Here is an 18,003-nt window from a genome sequence, read left to right on the forward strand (position 1 = left end):
TACTGACCATAGTATTCATCATGGTCTGCAGGGGAAGCTCTGCTCTAATGCCTGGAGCACCTCCTCCCTCTCCTTCTTCTCTGACCTTGGTGCCTGCAGGGCAGTTTTTATCACATTTTCTCACTCCTCTCTCACAGTTGATATTGTGCAGGTTTTTTTACCCTTTCTTAAATACGTTTTCACTGAGGCAGCAGCAGCTTGGCTGATGGGCTCATATTTGTCCAGCAGTGGGTCAGTTTTGGAGCTAGCTGGAACTAGCTGCATCTGTCATGGAGGCAGACCCTGGCCTCTTCTCACAGAGGTCACTCTTACAGCCCACCTTACCAAAAACCTTGCCAAGTAAACCCAATACAGCTATACAGAATCACAGAATCACAGAATCAACCAGGTTGGAAGAGACCTCAGGGATCATCGAGTCCAACCGTTGCCCTGACACCACCCTGTCGACTAAACCATGGCACTAAGTGCCATGTCCAGTCTTTTCTTAAACACATCCAGAGATGGTGACTCCACCACCTCCCTGGGCAGCCCATTCCAATGTCTAATAACCCTTTCTGAAAAGAAATTCTTCCTAATGTCCAACCTGAACCTCCCCTGGAGAAGCTTGAGGCTGTGTCCTCTTGTCCTATCGCTAGTTGCCCGGGAGAAGATGCCAACTCCCACTTCACTACAGCCTCCTTTCAGGTAGTTGTAGACTGCAATAAGGTCACCTCTGAGCCTCCTCTTCTCCAGGCTAAACAACCCCAGCTCCCTCAGCCGTTCCTCATAGGTCAGACCCTCCAGACCCTTCACCAGCTTGGTCCCCCTCCTCTGGACTCGCTCCAACACCTCAACATCTTTCTTGAAGTGCGGGGCCCAGAACTGGACACAGTACTCAAGGTGCGGCCTCACCAGTGCCGAGTACAGAGGGACGATCACTTCCCTAGACCGGCTGGCTACACTATTCCTAATAGAGGCCAGGATGCCATTGGTCTTCTTGGCCACCTGGGCACGCTGCTGGCTTATGTTTAGCCGGCTGTCGATCAGGCCCATCTATCTAACCTGTGCAGATCCCTCTGTAGGGCCTTCCTACCCTCCAGCAGATCAACACTCTCACCCAGCTTGGTGTCATCTGCAAATCTGCTGAGGGTGCACTCAATCCCTACATCTAGATCATCTATAAAGATATTGAACAGCACCGGCCACAGAACTGAGCCCTGGGGAACACCGCTAGTGACTGGCCGCCAGTTGGACTTTGCCCCATTCACCATCACTCTCTGGGCTCGGCCATCCAGCCAGTTTTTAGCCCATCAAAGAGTCCACCCATCCAAGCCCCAGGCAGCCAGTTTGTCTAGGAGGATGCTGTGGGAGACAGTGTCGAATGCCTTACTGAAGTCTAGATAAACTACATCCAACCAACAAAACTATAAAAGTATCTATAACTGCATTATAGTAATAACATTTTTTTCTGGCCATGATCATCTTTGATTTTTTTCAAAATCTGATTAATCAGTCAAATTGAGAGATTTGACCTCAAGGCTAATTACTAAGTTGTTCTGCCAGTGAATAATAAACAAAGCACAAGGGGCATTGTGGCAAGGATATTAAATTTAAAGAGAGTTGGTGAATATGAAACAAATATTACATTATTTGGGTTTGATATTAAATAAAGAGATGGGCATTGTTTAACAAAGGCATTTTATGTATTCTAGTGTGGGAGTGTGGCTGTAATGAGATATATGTATTCAATGGACAGATTACAATGAAAAATTCGTACACTTCATACAGAAGGAAAAATAAAACAGAAAATATTTTAACAAAAAAAACAGAGCCTTGACATGGCTATAGACAATCTGTAAAGGATTAAAAAAATGGTGATGCAAAAATGCTTTCTTTCGCTGTTTTTAGCTACTGAGAATTGCTTTGAAAACAAAATAAAATATTCCCTGGCCCCAAATGTTCATTATTAGTCTTCATATCTTCCTAGAGAAATAATAATCTTCATTTGAATGTCAAATTGCAGATTATGAACACAGAAAGATACAAGGAACAAACGTTAATAAATAAACCTACTTATTTTTACAATTCATTCACAAAATTCATATTTTGTGCAATGTATTAACAAGTTTGCAGAGTACAAGCTGCCAGTGAATGATCATAGCCTCAATAACTGTTTTTTTGCTGCATAAGGCTCACTGAGCCACATGCTGAGTGAGCTTAACCCAGAGCTAAGTTCTCAGGGAGTTTTAAGTACTTAACCCTTCACTGAGTACTTAATCAGTGCAGAACCATTGCACTGCCAAGATGACACGGCTTTTTCCTTCATCTCCCTTCAAAATCAAATGCTTGTCTGTCAGCACTCTCAGTGGACTTCTAATCTATCTGAATTAATTATGTCTCTGCTCAGCCCTTTCAGAATTATTTTTGACCTCTTTTCCCTTTCCTCTTATGATATTGTATGATGGGACCTCAATTTGTCCAGGAACTTACAGTAAAACTGCTCTCTTTGCCTGCCTTTTTTAAAAACAATTAACCAATAGACCCAAAATGCTTTAGTCTCTGCACCTATGCTGTGGTATCCCTCCTTACTGCCCCTCTTCCTTGTTGCTTCTGAAATTGTTCCAAAGGTGACCATTCAGTTGTCTTCCAGGAAAGAAGTGACCTCTTGCTCCCATCAGAGTGGAGCAGAGCCCTAAAGTAAACCGTAGACAAACAAATCCAACAGTTCTATCATTTATCACAGAGGATGACTGTTCTGGCTTTTTTTCTTCTGCACCTTTGGTTCTTTGTCCCATTCTCTTCAGAGTTTGTTCACGTGGTCACATCACTAATACTGCTTTCTCTATCCCTCTGGGCAATATGTACTAGAATATACATGATCCACTTCATTTCCTCCACTGAATTCTTATGTTTTTAATCCTAGCTTTTACCTCAATACTTTCTCTTCTTCAAGTCATCCTCATTCCCCTCATCCAGCATCTGTCCCTTGCTATGAAAGAACTAGCTAATTTCCTGTGAAAAAAAATGAGTAATATTATGTGACCTCACTTTTCCTTCTTTCCTTCTCTCTGCTTTCCACTTTTTTTATTTCCTTGTCACTTAAGCAGTTTCTCAACTTCTCTTTTTCTCTAACATGCACAAGGGCCCTATAGGGACTGTTTTCTAACATCAAGCAATAAAATATATTTGTAAGGCCACAACACTGAGGATTTTAACCCCATTATGTATGTATGAGTTCTTTCCACAGTTTATTTGACCTTGGGGTTAGTGTCTCAATAAATCTTTGCTGAACACTGAATCATTTTTCATTTTTTAATAGCAAGTGGGAAAGCAGATTGCTTGTAGTTAAAAGGTTTTACTCCTACATGTTCAGCATCGTAACAAAACCAAGAATGGGACAAGTTATTCCACCTCATCAGCTTTTCACTATTTCATGTTGATATTAGTGATTTTAGCAGTGCTCAATAAAATGATTGATTAGCAACAAAATATTCATGCTCTTTGTAAATCATAAAAATAAAAAGTATGATTTTCAAAACTGTTTTGCCCATTCAGGATTTTCTAGGCATGTAAATCAGGTAGGAAGGGATTAACTTGTCTGAACATGTGCCATTTCAAAATGGTCTAGGCTACCGTGTGACATCTGCTGGCATATGCAAAAGAGTCTTCATGGGAGACCTGTGTCCTTCTGAAGCTGCAGCTGCAGCCCTGGCAAGATATTCAACAGAGCCTGAAAGAACACTAGATGCCTACATTTAGGCAGCTGAACGCTGCTTACCTTTATTTCAAGCTGTTTCTTCAGTTAAGGTCTTTGATGATTTTGTTGCTGTATTAAAGCTAAAGTACACTGACTTCAGCACATGCTTATGTTTAAGATGTGATTACAGCAATATATGTATGCTAAGAACAGGAGAAACTCACAAGAAATTGGAGTTAACTACAAGAAGTCTGTGCTTTCACTTAAGATTTCTTTTCCAAGCCAGAACAGGCTGATTGCATTTCTTGAAGTTACAACATAGAAAGGAGAAAAAATATGATCCCAATTAAAAGTCAGTTCAAGGTCCTCCAAGCCCTTCATCAGCATTGCTCTTTATCTGACAGAATCTCCTTCTGCCTCAGTTTCTTTCCAAATAGTGATTTCCTTCTGGCTTGTTGAAATCCAGTTCTCATCTAGCCTGTGATCCTTCTATATTTCTGATGACAGTATTCGTTACCATAATGGACATCCATTTTGGGATTATATGCTGGACATATGCTTTTGTCCTCAAAAAACATGTTGAAGTATTATGCTACTGACATATATTTAATTCTGATCACTCTAATTCTCTTTCCAGTTTTATGCTGCCAGTTTAATTTTTTAAGACATGTAGTTTGATCGTAGATAATAATACGAGTTTGACTATATTTGTCACTTACTGTGTGCTGAAATTAGCATTATCTTCCCATAATTTATTTCCTAGTCATCTTTCCTGGCCAACCTTTTTCTGAAACATCAATAAGAATCTCAACAATTTGGCTTAAGTTATTATGCAAGGTAATAATTTTCTTCTCCTTGTGTGTCTCTCTCCTTTCTCCCCATTCCACTGCCCCAATTTCCAATTTTAAAGAGCTCAGGACACTCTTCATTCCCAGTATACATCCAAACTGTTCTGTAAATTCTGCTAAATCCTTGGTTTCAGGAACTACTTAGGTTTAATTAGCTTAATAATTTTTTGAGTGAGAAGTAATGTTTGTTGATTTATAAATTTTACACCTTTTAAGTACATCTATGATCTCATGAATGCTGATGAAATGAAAAAGTGTGAAACACAACACTCTTCACATAATTAGGTTGAATTTGAGATAAAAATTTGGAAAACATCAATCACAGTGCTTCAGAGCTTTTATCTAGATTTCTTTCTGTGTCCACACTCTAACACTGTATCCCTACGTCATACCATGTCATTGCAACTCATTCATTTACTTATACAATACAAAATCCTTCTGCCCACAACTGCCTATATTTTAAATCCTTGTATTATTGTTTGATTGGGTAAATTGGCTTATTCTTTCTTATGGGATCTGGATTTTTATGTTTCTTTCCCTTTTTGGTGTTCTAGGGTTGCAGTTTACCTACTGACCAATGTTAAGATTGACTGCTCAAATAATGTGTTTCTTCCATCAAACAGGAACTCTTCCAACTATCTTTATGACAGACTCAGAAAAAAAAAGTTACCTTATCACTTAAGTTTTTTATTCAGATCTCCAAAATCCAAGCCTTTGCTCTCCATATATATGTTTAAACTGTTTCTTTAATTTTCCTACTGCATATTTTCATCTATGAGGAACTATTTTGCACCAGGAGATCCTGGTTCATTATGATTCATGTAAGAAAGGCATTTGGATTCAATAAAGTATTGTTTAAAATGCCATTTATTAACTTTGTTAACACTACAATTAATATTGTTATTATATATTATAACCATAGTCATTAGCTATAGTTAACGTTATAAAGAAAGAGAGGATGATAGATACAGTCTTATGTCCCTTCAGATGCTGGGAAGCCCAAGTTATTAGGTGTTGAGTGGGCCTCTGACCAAGGTGTTGTGTGCTGTGCAGATCTTATCCATGAAAAAGTTATCCCTTCGTGGTCTTTTGAGCTCTTACAAGTTTTTCTTAGAAGAAAACATAATTTCTACTGTGAAACAGAAAAGATGTTCACGTGAGAATTTGTTGCCACACTTTTAGGTAAAGGTAAAGGCAAAGTCATGCAGGTGGTGTAGTTGCCAGCACTGAGTGGGAGTGCCTCCAGGCTCCTCTGTTACCGTGGGTGGGCTAAGATTATCCTGCAGCTGAGGGGTACGCACAGCACAGCGCAGGCCTGATGACACAGCTATAGATGTAGCACAGCACAAGCATGCACCTACTCAGGTTAACGGTTATCTGGATCATTTCTCCTCAGTGTACACTGATCAGGTTCATTACAGACATCTAGCATGTATTTTAATCAGTTATTTATTTCATTCGTTTACTGTACATATTCAAATACCAGTCATTATCAGTAACATATATTGAGTTCATGCTATGTATCTTTTGATGCCATACTTGAATGTTTCCTAATCTACACATTCTTATCATACACTGTTGTAGGTGTGTCTTGAAGAACTGCAGTCATCCTATTTATTGCCTCAATAGCAAAGTACTAATCACTTGTACTCCTAAGAACATCACTTCAGCTGCATACCTACAATAGCTGAGCTTCCTGCACTCTCAGTCTCAGCCTTATAATTATTTAAATGAGAGTGGTATAGGTATCGTTTTAGAATCACAGAACAGCAAAACTTGATCTCTGTACAATGAATGTTCTTGTTACTCTAAAGTGTATGTTCAATAATGCTAGGTATTTTATCTTTCTTTTACCAGTAAATAGCTTCTTTGTTATTTGCTGGTATATTCCTGATGCATGTACTCGTAGTCTAGATTTGTCTGTAGGTGAATTCATAGCGTATTTACCTTTTTAGCTATTTTAGCAATATTGAACAGAGACTCTAAAGACCTGTCACAAGAGTTGCAGATTTTAGTTTCTGTACTTTGTGTGAAATTATTAGGGAGCAAGAGGGAAAGCAGGACATACATATCTGAAGGTTCTGATGGCCTCTATAATCACGATGAGCACGCCCACACATTCTTGAAAGAGGAGTATTGCCAAAGGTATTGCTAAAGGAAATAAAGCGGTGGTTAACAAGAGTTTACTAGATGATAAAAATAAAGTGAATGAAAAGTCAGATTTGGATTCTTGTTACTCTTCATGCTGACTGAAACCTGTTTTACAGTATATTAAAATACCTTTGTGTTTTGCTACCACACCTAAGAGAGAAGGTAACCATTCACATACTTCGCAAGAGTTGACTTACAATGTCACCAGTCCAGCACAATGACAAAAGAATATTAAATGGTTTCATTGGTTTCATTGCTTATCCTCCTGCTCCAGGGAACCTTAAAAAATATTATTACAGTTATACCATATCTTAGTATGTATTCTACTGCAGGTATTGGCCATTCCATTTAGAAAATGCTTCCCTGCTTTTCAAAGACCCAATTCACACTATCACAAAACTCAGATAGCACTGGATCATAAAATACAGTAATGATTAGTAATCAGTTGTACAGTGGATTGGAATGTTCCAACCAGGTCCCAAAGATTAGACCTATCAAATTTGGCAAGAACCTGGCTATGAGCATGTACTGACATAGTGGCTCAGTTGTATCTGGCACTATTTCACAATTGACACTTCACATTTATAATAAATATGCACAATCTCCATGATTTTTTTTTGTAATTAATAATATTCAGGAGAATAGTTATCAAGTTTCTAGGCAAGCCAAGTGTACTCACAAGTCAGAAGAGCCTTGGTCAGGTGTTAACAAAGTTGAAGAAAGGTAGGGACAATCAGCACAAACAGCTTGGCAAATCATTTTATTTCCACCCTAAATGCACAGCCAGCCTACAGCACTAATTCTCTGTCCTTTCTTACTATCTATCTCTGTGGTGTCTTTACTTGCATTCCTCACTTGTCTAAGAGTTTTTGGCCCTTCTTCACAAAGATTCTGATAATCTCAAAGTCTGGCTGTTTTTACGGAATACTTGCTGTGCTTTATGGTGTAAGAAGCTGTGAAGGACATTTTACATGTAATCTTTACCTCTCCTGGTGCACTATGGATGACAGAGTTCAAAGTAGAGAAAAGGAGATTTAACACATATGGAATTCTAGCCCTAAATCTCTGTGGTCATCTCTGGCCCTAACCAAGTGGAAAATACACAAAAGGAAAATAATCTATTCTAGTGTTTGGGTGGTCCATCTTCTTGTATTATAGATTACATATTATTATGCCAAAATAGTCATAGTGGTAGTTTAAATTGCTTTTCTAGGTACACTATAACTGGTTTCAGTACTTTCTGTATAAAACTACATTTCTGTATAAATCAAGGCTTTTGATAATAATTGCTGAATGAAAGACAGCTGTGAATATAATGTGTCAACAGGTACCACTACTACTATAGATATAAACAGTGATATTTTTTTGAAACAGTAGGTTGCTGTTATTGACCTGTGTGACCTGCTATATTTTTAGATACATATACTAAATATATCATGTGAATAGATTCTATGTATGCATCAATAAAACATAGCATGTTCTTTTTAAGCTAAGGTTTGGCTTGGGAAAACTGATGTATAACCACAGGAAAATAACTGTTTTTCTTTAACTCAGGATATATGTTCAGTATCAGAAGTACTTGAAGGGGGCCTACAGGAAAGCTGGAGAGGGACTTTTTACAAGGGCATGTAGTGACAGGATGAGGGGTAACAGTTTTAAACTGAAAGAGGGTAGTTTTAGATTAGATCTTAGGAAGAAATTCTTTCCTGTGAGGGTAGTGAGACACTGGAACAGGTTGCCCAAAGAATTTGTGGATGCCCCCTCCCTGGCAGTGTTTAAGGTCAGGTTGGATAGGGCTTTGAGCAATCTGGTCTAGTGGAAAGCTGGCTCTGCCTGTGGCAGGGGGGTTGGGACTAGATGATCTTTAAGGCCCCTTCCAATGCAAACCATTCTATGATTCTATGATTCATTCTAAGATCTCAGAGTTCTGCTTTTTGTACACATGTATTCATACAGAAGCAGGTATGGAAGTAAACTTATTTTCCTTTTTAACTTTTAAAAAAGGATAAAATTTGTCTTCCTTGAATGAATCAAAAAAATATTACTCTGTGAGTAATGTGGACGCGTATGAGAATTTACGGTGTCGTAATTTGGTCTATTATGGAGAGTTAACAGCCCTTAGAGAAACAAGTTTCTTTGAATCATTCTTCAGTGCTTCATTCAGCTAGAGATGATAACTGATGGTTGAAGCTTTCTAATCAGTTTAAGAATCCTCTGATCTATAAACACTGTTTCAATATTAGGAACAAAACCAAAGGAACCCTTTTTTTACTATTAAATGGCAACTATTTTGCCTCCTTTTTTTCCCTGTTCTCGTTTTCAAATGAAACTGGCATTAAAAGGTGACTTAAAAAGAGACAGAGAAAAAAATTCATACATTTCTTCTCTCAATAAAAACTAAATGCATTGCAGTTTCTGTGGCTGTGTTATTGGTTACGACTAATTAGTTGAAACTCGGCCAAAAAAATTCAATAGATGTTTTCTGGTTCTGAAATTTTCAGCCATTCTTGCAAAAATATCTATTTAATGGAAAATCAGTACTGTTTGCTATTTGCTCATTATTGGTTCTGTGTTATTCTATAATTTAGCATATTGCCTTCACCCAGCTGTGCACAGGAAATGATACCCTGTGACAAGGATTGACTGTGTCTCAACATAAGCAGTAAACAGTCTAAAGAAACTGCTTATCATGAAGTCTATAGCAGAAAACCAGCAGATCTGCTAAAAGAAAATTGGGATTTACTAGCAAATAATTTACCAACCAAGAAAAGAGATGTATATCAGCTTGTTTTCTCTTACAAGCAAACCTTTTTAGTCGTCATTCAGTGAAATTTATTCATATATGGAGATTTAGCACAAGGCCTATTCACTACTTAAATCCCATGTAATATATCAGCTTTTGCTGATATATTTTGGGCTGAATTGCAGCCCACTGTTACTTAGACTGAATGGGTGATATTTCCAGCTGGATTGTGAAGAGAATTTGGGGAAAACTTACAAGAAAGTCGATTCTAAAGGTATCTTGCTAGCTAGGTTTTGGTACATGTCACATATCTCCATTAAAATAGTGGCCTATGAAACATGCTAAAATTATGATAACAAGCTGGGGACAGTTGGACAAGGTTTAGTGAGTTGCTGACTCCACCTGAAGCTACACGTGCAGCCTTGCAGTATTGAAAACTTACTCTGAAGGCTGCCTCAGTGTTGCCTTGAGCAAAACACTATAGGCGTATCCACTAGAGTGTTTAAACAAATGGAAGCTGAATTACTGTGTCCTGAGAGTCGTCATCCTATAATAATTGATCAATACAGAACTTATTATGGCAAATAATAGCCTCCATGGTCCAAAACACAAATGAGTTTGAAATCTCTAACTTGAGATATTTTTTTTCTCTTCATCACTCTAGGATGTCTCCCTGAAAAATGGCACACTTTCAAGAATTCCTGCTAGGACTGAAAAATACGTTAGACGACCTTTGAAGATTTAATAAACTGAAAGCAAAGGTAGAAAGTGTGTGTATATGAGAATTTACAGCACTGAAAGCTGTTATAACAGAGAATTTATATTCTGATAATATGCAGACAGAATAGTTCAGGTATTAAACACTCTCTACTAACCCAGTTGCTGTTCAGTCTCTCTTTTTTTGTTATATCAGAAATATACGATTCCATCTTTGAATGAATATAGCAAAAATGGAGATTGGCTTTGAAATTTTTATATATTAACTTTGTCGCCAAAGTCCTTTCTAATGAAATCTTTTAGTTATTATCATTTTTCAAAGAATCTGAAGCAGAAACACTTCCCTTCCATAGGAAGAAAATGATATTAATGTCTATATTAAGGGTGGCATTAGACAAAAAGAATAGGTATTAGTCTCAGTTCTCTGATGTTCTTTCAACCTCAGTGTCGTTTACTAATGTCAATCCCCTTCAAAGGAGACCATGTTAGTTTTTGGTACAGTTGAATGTAATTTAATTTATGCAATTCTTTCTGTTTAAAATAAGTTATTTTGGAATTCACTTCTGTTTCTTTTCCCAACTTTCCATCTCTTTTCAGTTCCTATCCCTTCTTTTCTTCTGACCAATTTTTTAATTTGATTCTTTTGCCCTGATTCTTGTTTTGTACTGAGAACTCAAATATTCCTCCTTAGCCTTCCTTCTTTGTTTTGATTCTTCATTTGCAGGTTCCCTGACTCAGCTTTGATGACAGTTTTCATGACAACAGTATACATATTCTTATCATAACTTCATCTCTGCTGTCTCTCTGAGTTCAGTCATTTCCTCTACTTATCTGTTCATTCTATGTCTAGCTTTAAATTTTGGCAGCTTAACACAAAACCAACAAAATAAAACAAAAGCTCCCCTGTACTAGATTTTTCTGGAGATTTTAGTCTAGGCGATGCCTCCAACTTTCACTGCGAAATGAAATTTGAGTTACCATAGTAGACTGCACAAAAAAAGTTTTCTGATCTGAGTCTGGAATGTGACCTTTTGCTTGCATATCCTGTGTCTTTGCTATTACAAAGCAAATGTCAGCTCAGAATCTAATTCCCAAAAAATCAACAGATTCAAAACATCTAAAACCAGTTCAATTCATCAAGATAAAAACACTAAGTATTTCCTATCAAAAAGGATTCTGTTTCAAAATCAGTCTAAAACGGAAAACAGTAGTACACTCAGGTTTTATTTCACAACCATTTTCCATGTTAGTTTTGAGATGGACTATGAGTTATCTGTTTTGACAATCTGGAACCCGCAGCCTGCACATCAGTTACTGATTGACTTTTAATATATGATTTAAGAATCCTTCAAGGGATGCCCAAGAATTCTGGTGAAGCATAACAAAAACAATCTCTATGACCTTATTTGTGTCCTTTATTTTATCAGTCATGCATGGATAGATCCACTTCCAAAACACTCTGATAACTAGAGAAGAAATAACAGAAATACACTTGCTATTTTATCTAAAGCTATTCTTTCTTGAAGTCAAAGAAATCATGTGCTTGTGAGAATAAATGATTTCTATTATTTTATGATGCTTTTTAATGAAAAAATATTCAATTCTGCATTTGGAAAAAGAAAATCTACCGTTCACATCATCTTTTTAATCAAAAGATAAACATTTTGTACCGGGCAGTTGGCTTATGTGCAACGCATTCTAAAATTTAAAGAGTCCTAACTGTTTTGAAAACAGGATACATTTGGTGATTTAGTTCAGGAACAGAATTTTAAGCACATCAGACATGGAAGTTGACACGTAAAAGTACTCTAGCAGTGTATTCTTAGTTTTTCAGATATTTCTTCTTTTCTATCCAGCAATGTTGTCACAGTTGACTTATAATTTTCTGCGCTTGTTGTTCATTTCTATAATTATTTTAGATTATCTGGAGCTACTGCTTGACAGAGATATCAACTCGTAAAGAAGCATTAATCAATCACACACCTATAGGAGTGATCAGACTATCCATATAGTGTACAGACTGCCCATATTGTGTCTGTAAGGAAGTTCTAATGCTTCTCAGAACAAGATTAAAAATTGGTACAGTGCAACTAATCACAATTTTTCCTTCAGTAATGAGAAACAACACAATGTCTTGCCATTATGATGCTTGAGTGACTTGGTCTACTCTTTGAAGAAAATCACACAGAATCACACACAGAATCACACAGAATCAACCAGGTTGGAAGAGACCTCAGGGATCATCGAGTCCAACCGCTGCCCCTACACCACCATGTCAACTAGACCATGGCACTAAGTGCTATGTCCAGTCTTTTCTTAAACACATCCAGAGATGGTGACTCCACCACCTCCCTGGGCAGCCCATTCCAATGTCTAATAACCCTTTCTGAAAAGAAATTCTTCCTAATGTCCAACCTGAACCTCCCCTGGCGAAGCTTGAGGCTATGTCCTCTTGTCCTATCGCTAGCTGCCTGGGAGGCCGACTCCAACTCCACTACAACCTCTCTTCAGGTAGTTGTAGATGGCAATAAGGTCACCTCTGAGCCTCCTCTTCTCCAGGCTAAACAACCCCAGCTCCCTCAGCCATTCCTCATAGGTCAGACCCTCCAGACCCTTCACCAGCTTGGTCGCCCTCCTCTGGACTTGCTCCAACACCTCAACATCTTTCTTGAAGTGCGGGGCCCAGAACTGGACACAGTACTCAAGGTGCGGCCTCACCAGTGCCGAGTACAGAGAGATGATCACTTCCCTAGACCGGCTGGCTACACTATTCCTAGTAGAGGCCAGGATGCCATTGGCCTTCTTGGCCACCTGGGCACACTGTTGGCTCATGTTTAGCCAGCTGTTGATCAGCACCCCCAGGTCTCTTTCCACCGGGCCGCTCTCTAACCACTCTTCCCCCAGCCTGTAGAGCTGCATGGGGTTGTTGTGGCCAAAGTGTAAGACCCGGCACTTGTTCTTGTTGAACCTCATGCCGTTGGTCTCGGCCCATCTATCTAACCTGTCCAGATCCCTCTGTAGGGCCTTCCTACCCTCCAGCAGTTCGACACATTCTGTGATTCTGTGACACTCCCACCCAGCTTGGTGTCATCTGCAAATTTACTGAGGGTGCACTCAATCCCTACGTCTAGATCATCTATAAAGATATTGAACAGCACCGGCCACAGAACTAAGCCCTGGGGAACACCGCTAGTGACCAGCCGCCAGTTGGACTTTGCCCCATTCACCATCACTCTCTGGGCTCGGCCATCCAGCCAGTTTTTAACCCATCAAAGAGTCCACCCATCCAAGCCCTGGGCAGCCAGTTTGTCTAGGAGGATGCTGTGGGAGACAGTGTCGAATGCCTTACTGAAGTCTAGATAGACTACAGCCACAGCCCTGCCCTCATCTACTAAGCAGGTCACTTTGTCATAGAAGGAGATCAGGTTGGTCAAGCAGGACCTGCCTTTCATGAATCCATGTTGGCTGGCCCTGATGCCCCGATTGTCCTGCATGTGCCGTGTAATGGCACTCAGGATGATCTGTTCCATCACCTTGCCTGGCACCGAGGTCAGGCTGACAGGCCTATAGTTCCCTGGATCATCCTTCCGGCCCTTCTTGTAGATGGGCGTTACATTTGCTAATTTCCAGTCAGCTGGAACTTCTCCAGTTAACCAGGACTGCTGGTAGATAATCGAGAGTGGTTTGGCAAGTTCATTTGCCAGTTCCTTCATTACTCTGGGGTGAATCCCAACCGGGCCCATAGCCTTGTGGGTGTCCAACTGGCACAGCAGGTCACTAACCATCTCCTCCTGGATTACGGGAGGTTCACACAGCCCCCCATCCCTAACTTCAGGCTCTGGGGCTGAGTCTCCTGAGGACAACCGGTCTTGACATTAAAGACTGAGGCAAAGAAGGCATTGAGCACCTCTGCCTTTTCCTCATCCCCTGACACTACACTACCCTCCTCATTCAGCAAGTGGTGGAGGCTCTCCTTGACCTTTCTTTTGCTGTTAATGTATTTGTAAAAGCTTTTTTTGTTATCTTTGACTGTAGCAGCCAAATCGAGCTCTAATTGAGCTTTGGCCCTTCTAATCTTCTCCCTACACGACCTGGCCACGTCCCTATAGACCTCCCAAGTTACCCGACCCTTCTTCCAGAGCAAGTAGGCTCTCTTTTTTTCCTTAAGTTCTAGCCTAAATTCTCTGTTTAACCAGGCTGGTCTTTTTCTCCGATGGCTTGCCTTCCTACACACTGGGACAGCCTGCTCCTGAATATTTAGCAATTCCCTTTTGAAGCATGTCCAGCCTTCCTGGACTCCTTTGCCCTTCAGGACCGACCCCCAAGGGACTCGGTCCACCAGCCTCTTAAACAGGCTAAAGTCAGCCCGCCGGAAATCTAAGGCAGAAGATCTGCTCTTGCCCCTCCTTACTTCCCCCACTATCGAAAACTCTAACATTTCGTGGTCGCTATTCCCAAGACGGCCACCGACCCTCACATCTCCCACTAGTCCTTCTCTGTTCACAAACAACAGGTCAAGCAGGGCCCCTCCTCTAGTGGTCTCATTTACCACTTGCATGAGGAAGTTGTCCTCCACACATTCGAGGAATCTCCTAGATTGCTTCCTCTCTGCCATGTTGTATTTCCAGCAGACATCTGGTAAGTTGAAGTCACCCACGAGTACAAGGGCCGGCGACCGGGCGGCTTCTGACAGCCGCTTGTAAAACGCCTCGACCGCCTGCTCATCCTGGTTGGGTGGTCTATAACAGACTCCCACCGTAATGTCCGCCCTGCCGACCTTCCCCCTGATCTTCACCCATAAACATTCAACCTTGTCATCCTCACCATCTTCCTCAATTTCGACACAGTCCAAGCACTCCCTAACATATAGCGCTACCCCACCGCCTCTCCTGCTTCGCCTGTCCCTCTTAAAGAGCTTATAGCCATCCATAGCAGCACTCCAGTCATGAGAGTCATCCCACCACGTTTCTGTGATGGCAACCACATCATAACCTTCCTGCTGTACAGTGGCTTCTAGTTCTTCCTGTTTGTTGCCCATACTGCGTGCATTGGTGTAAACGCACTTCAGCTGGGCTAGCGGCCTTGCCACCGACACAGGCCTGTCACCCCTAGATTCATTTGTGGTTGCCCTGGTCTTATCCCCCTCCCCCATCGAACCTAGTTTAAAGACCTCTTAACCAGCCCTGCCAACTTCTGGGCCATAACCCTTTTCCCCTTCTGATTCAGCTGTTCCTCATCCAGCATAAGCAGGCCTGGTGCCATGAAAGCCGCCCCGTGGTCAACAAACACAAAATCCCACCTACGGCACCAGTCTCTTAGCCACATATTAATCTGTTGTACTTTCATAGTCTTTTCCCTATTTTCACCAAACACCGAAGGAACTGCAGAGAATATCACCTGCCCACCTACCCCCTTTACCAAACACCCCAGGGCCCTGAAGTCCCTTTTGATAGCCCTGGCACTTCTCTCTTCAATCTCATCCCTACCCACCTGGAATACTAATAGTGGGTAGTAGTCAGAGGGCCTCACCAGTTCAGGAAGCCTCCTAGCAACATCCCAAGCCCCAGGGAGGCAGCAGACTTCCCTGTGAGTAGGGTCTGGCCTGCATATGGGGCCCTCCGTTCCCCTTAGCAGGGAGTCGCCTATAATAATTACTTTTCTTTTCTCCTTTTTGGAGCTGGTTGCAACCCTCTTACTTGGTTGCTTCTGTTTACGTAGCCCCGTAGAAGGTCTTTCACCTAGATTCGTGTCTTCCTGACACTCAGGAAGATGCTCAGGCTCCAGAACCTCATATCTATTTTTCAGGGGGACGTGGGGAGGGGAGGAAGGTCGAGATAGGATTCGCCTGCCACCCCGAGCAGGGACCTGCCTCCATTCCCCCCCATCCTCTAGGTCTCCTCCTGCTCCTTGTGGAGGAGGAAGAGGTTCCTCCACTACCCGGGGAGCATTAGGCCCGTCCATTTTCCCCAGGACAGGCAGGGAACAGCACTGCCCGCCAACCTCTTCCTGGGATGCTCTTGTACTCCTTAACCTTTCCACCTCCTCCTTGAGTTGGGCCACCAAGGAGATCAGGTCGTCGACCTGTTCATACCTCACACAGGTGAGGTCTCCGTCACCCTCGAGTGCCAGGGCCAGGCTCTGGCACTCCCTGCAGCCTGAGACCTGCACCTCCGCATGCTTCCGCAGCAGGTCCGTTTGGGTTGCCATGTCTTTTCTGGCACCCGCAAGGGACTTAGGGCCCCGCCGAGTGGAAACCATACCTGCCTGCCCGCCTACTCTGCTCGCCCTGCCTGCGCAAACTGCCGCGCAAACTGCCACGCTCCTGTTTGCCACGCTCCGGAAATGGCCTTTGGAAGTTATTAATACATTTTTCCACCCTAAATAAATAAATAATTGGATAGATAAATAAATAAAACAAAATTAAAAAGTGAAGTTGATGCATTGGATTGATCAGTAGGCATTAGGATTGCAGATGACAGAAATTGAAAAAAACTGTTGGGCTCTATAACTTCAAAAACACACACACTATGTGTTTCTTAAGTACACTGTGTACTCTAAGACTGGTGAATAAAATGGGTTGCTCAAAAACATGAGAAAGAAGTTTGAAAGATTAAAAAACAATTCCATTTGATACAAAAATGGATTTTATCTGGAGTTTGCAAACATTGGAAAGAAATACAAATGTGTGTCACTGCTAATTTATCTTGCCCGTGTTAATCATTTGGAGAAAGATTCAGTCAGAACTCTAATATATGTGAGATTATATAGATCTTGGATATTAAAAAAATCCCAACAATCAAAACTAGAAGAGGGGATTAGTGAACAAAAAAAATGTGGGCTTCAGTAGATGACTAGAGAAGAAGATCTTTTGTTGTTGCTCATGTCATATGATTCTCAGCTCTGATGTTGACGTTCTGTTACTGATATTACTTAGTTTCTCTGACCTGAAATTCTTGATCTTTATGTGCAGCAAATACTACTAATCAGCTTATACTTTGCATATAATAATGAATGACAGCTTGGGAAGTGCTTTAGGATAATCAAGTAAACAAAAGATTGTGTACAGTAAATGCAATTCTTGTATTAAAGACTTTCTCTAGGATGGCAGTGCTTTACAAGCCTGTCTGTGCTGCTAAATTGAGAATTTCTTCTTTAGCTTTGATGAATTCAAAGTAATACAAGCCATGAGAAATGTAAATTGGGCTCTGCTAGGAAAAAAAAAAAGCAATCTTTAGCTCCTCCCAATCAATGAAAAGTCACTGATGCAAAAATGAAGATTTTAAGTGAAAAAGAGAAAAGGAAGACATTAACTAAAATGAAAAAGAAAGTATCTAAAAGTGAAATGCACAGTTAAAGAGAAAAAAATAATTTAACCTACACATTAAAGACCAACTTTTCAAAACATAGTGTCAGCATATGCAAGATTGAGTAATTTTCAGAATACAATTATTTGTTCATCTACTTTTTTACATAATCAATGCAATGGTAGCATGCACAAAGGCAAAAAATTATTTGTGCCTAGGTATGCCAATTTAAATTACATTATCTGTATACACACTGAAACAGTGTTTGACAAAGCAGTGCCTCTCCAGTGGTAGGCGCCAGTGAATGATTTGGAGGTCTGATTAGATAACGACTTTGATGAAAAAGATTTAAAGGACCTATCTGGACATGAATATGGTCAGATGCCTTTTTCTAATCCTGAACTTCTTTATTTTTAAATAGGTGTTATGGGTCACTTGGAAAATCAGATCATTGTTCTATGTTTATCCTACTGTACATCAATGTGTGTTAACACATCTTTTGTATACTTGTAAAGTGTGTTGATATAAACTAAATTATGTTTCTTATAACAATAGAAGTGATAA

Source organism: Nyctibius grandis, chromosome 5 (assembly GCF_013368605.1).
Source record: "Nyctibius grandis isolate bNycGra1 chromosome 5, bNycGra1.pri, whole genome shotgun sequence".
NCBI classification, from domain to species: Eukaryota; Metazoa; Chordata; class Aves; order Nyctibiiformes; family Nyctibiidae; genus Nyctibius; species Nyctibius grandis.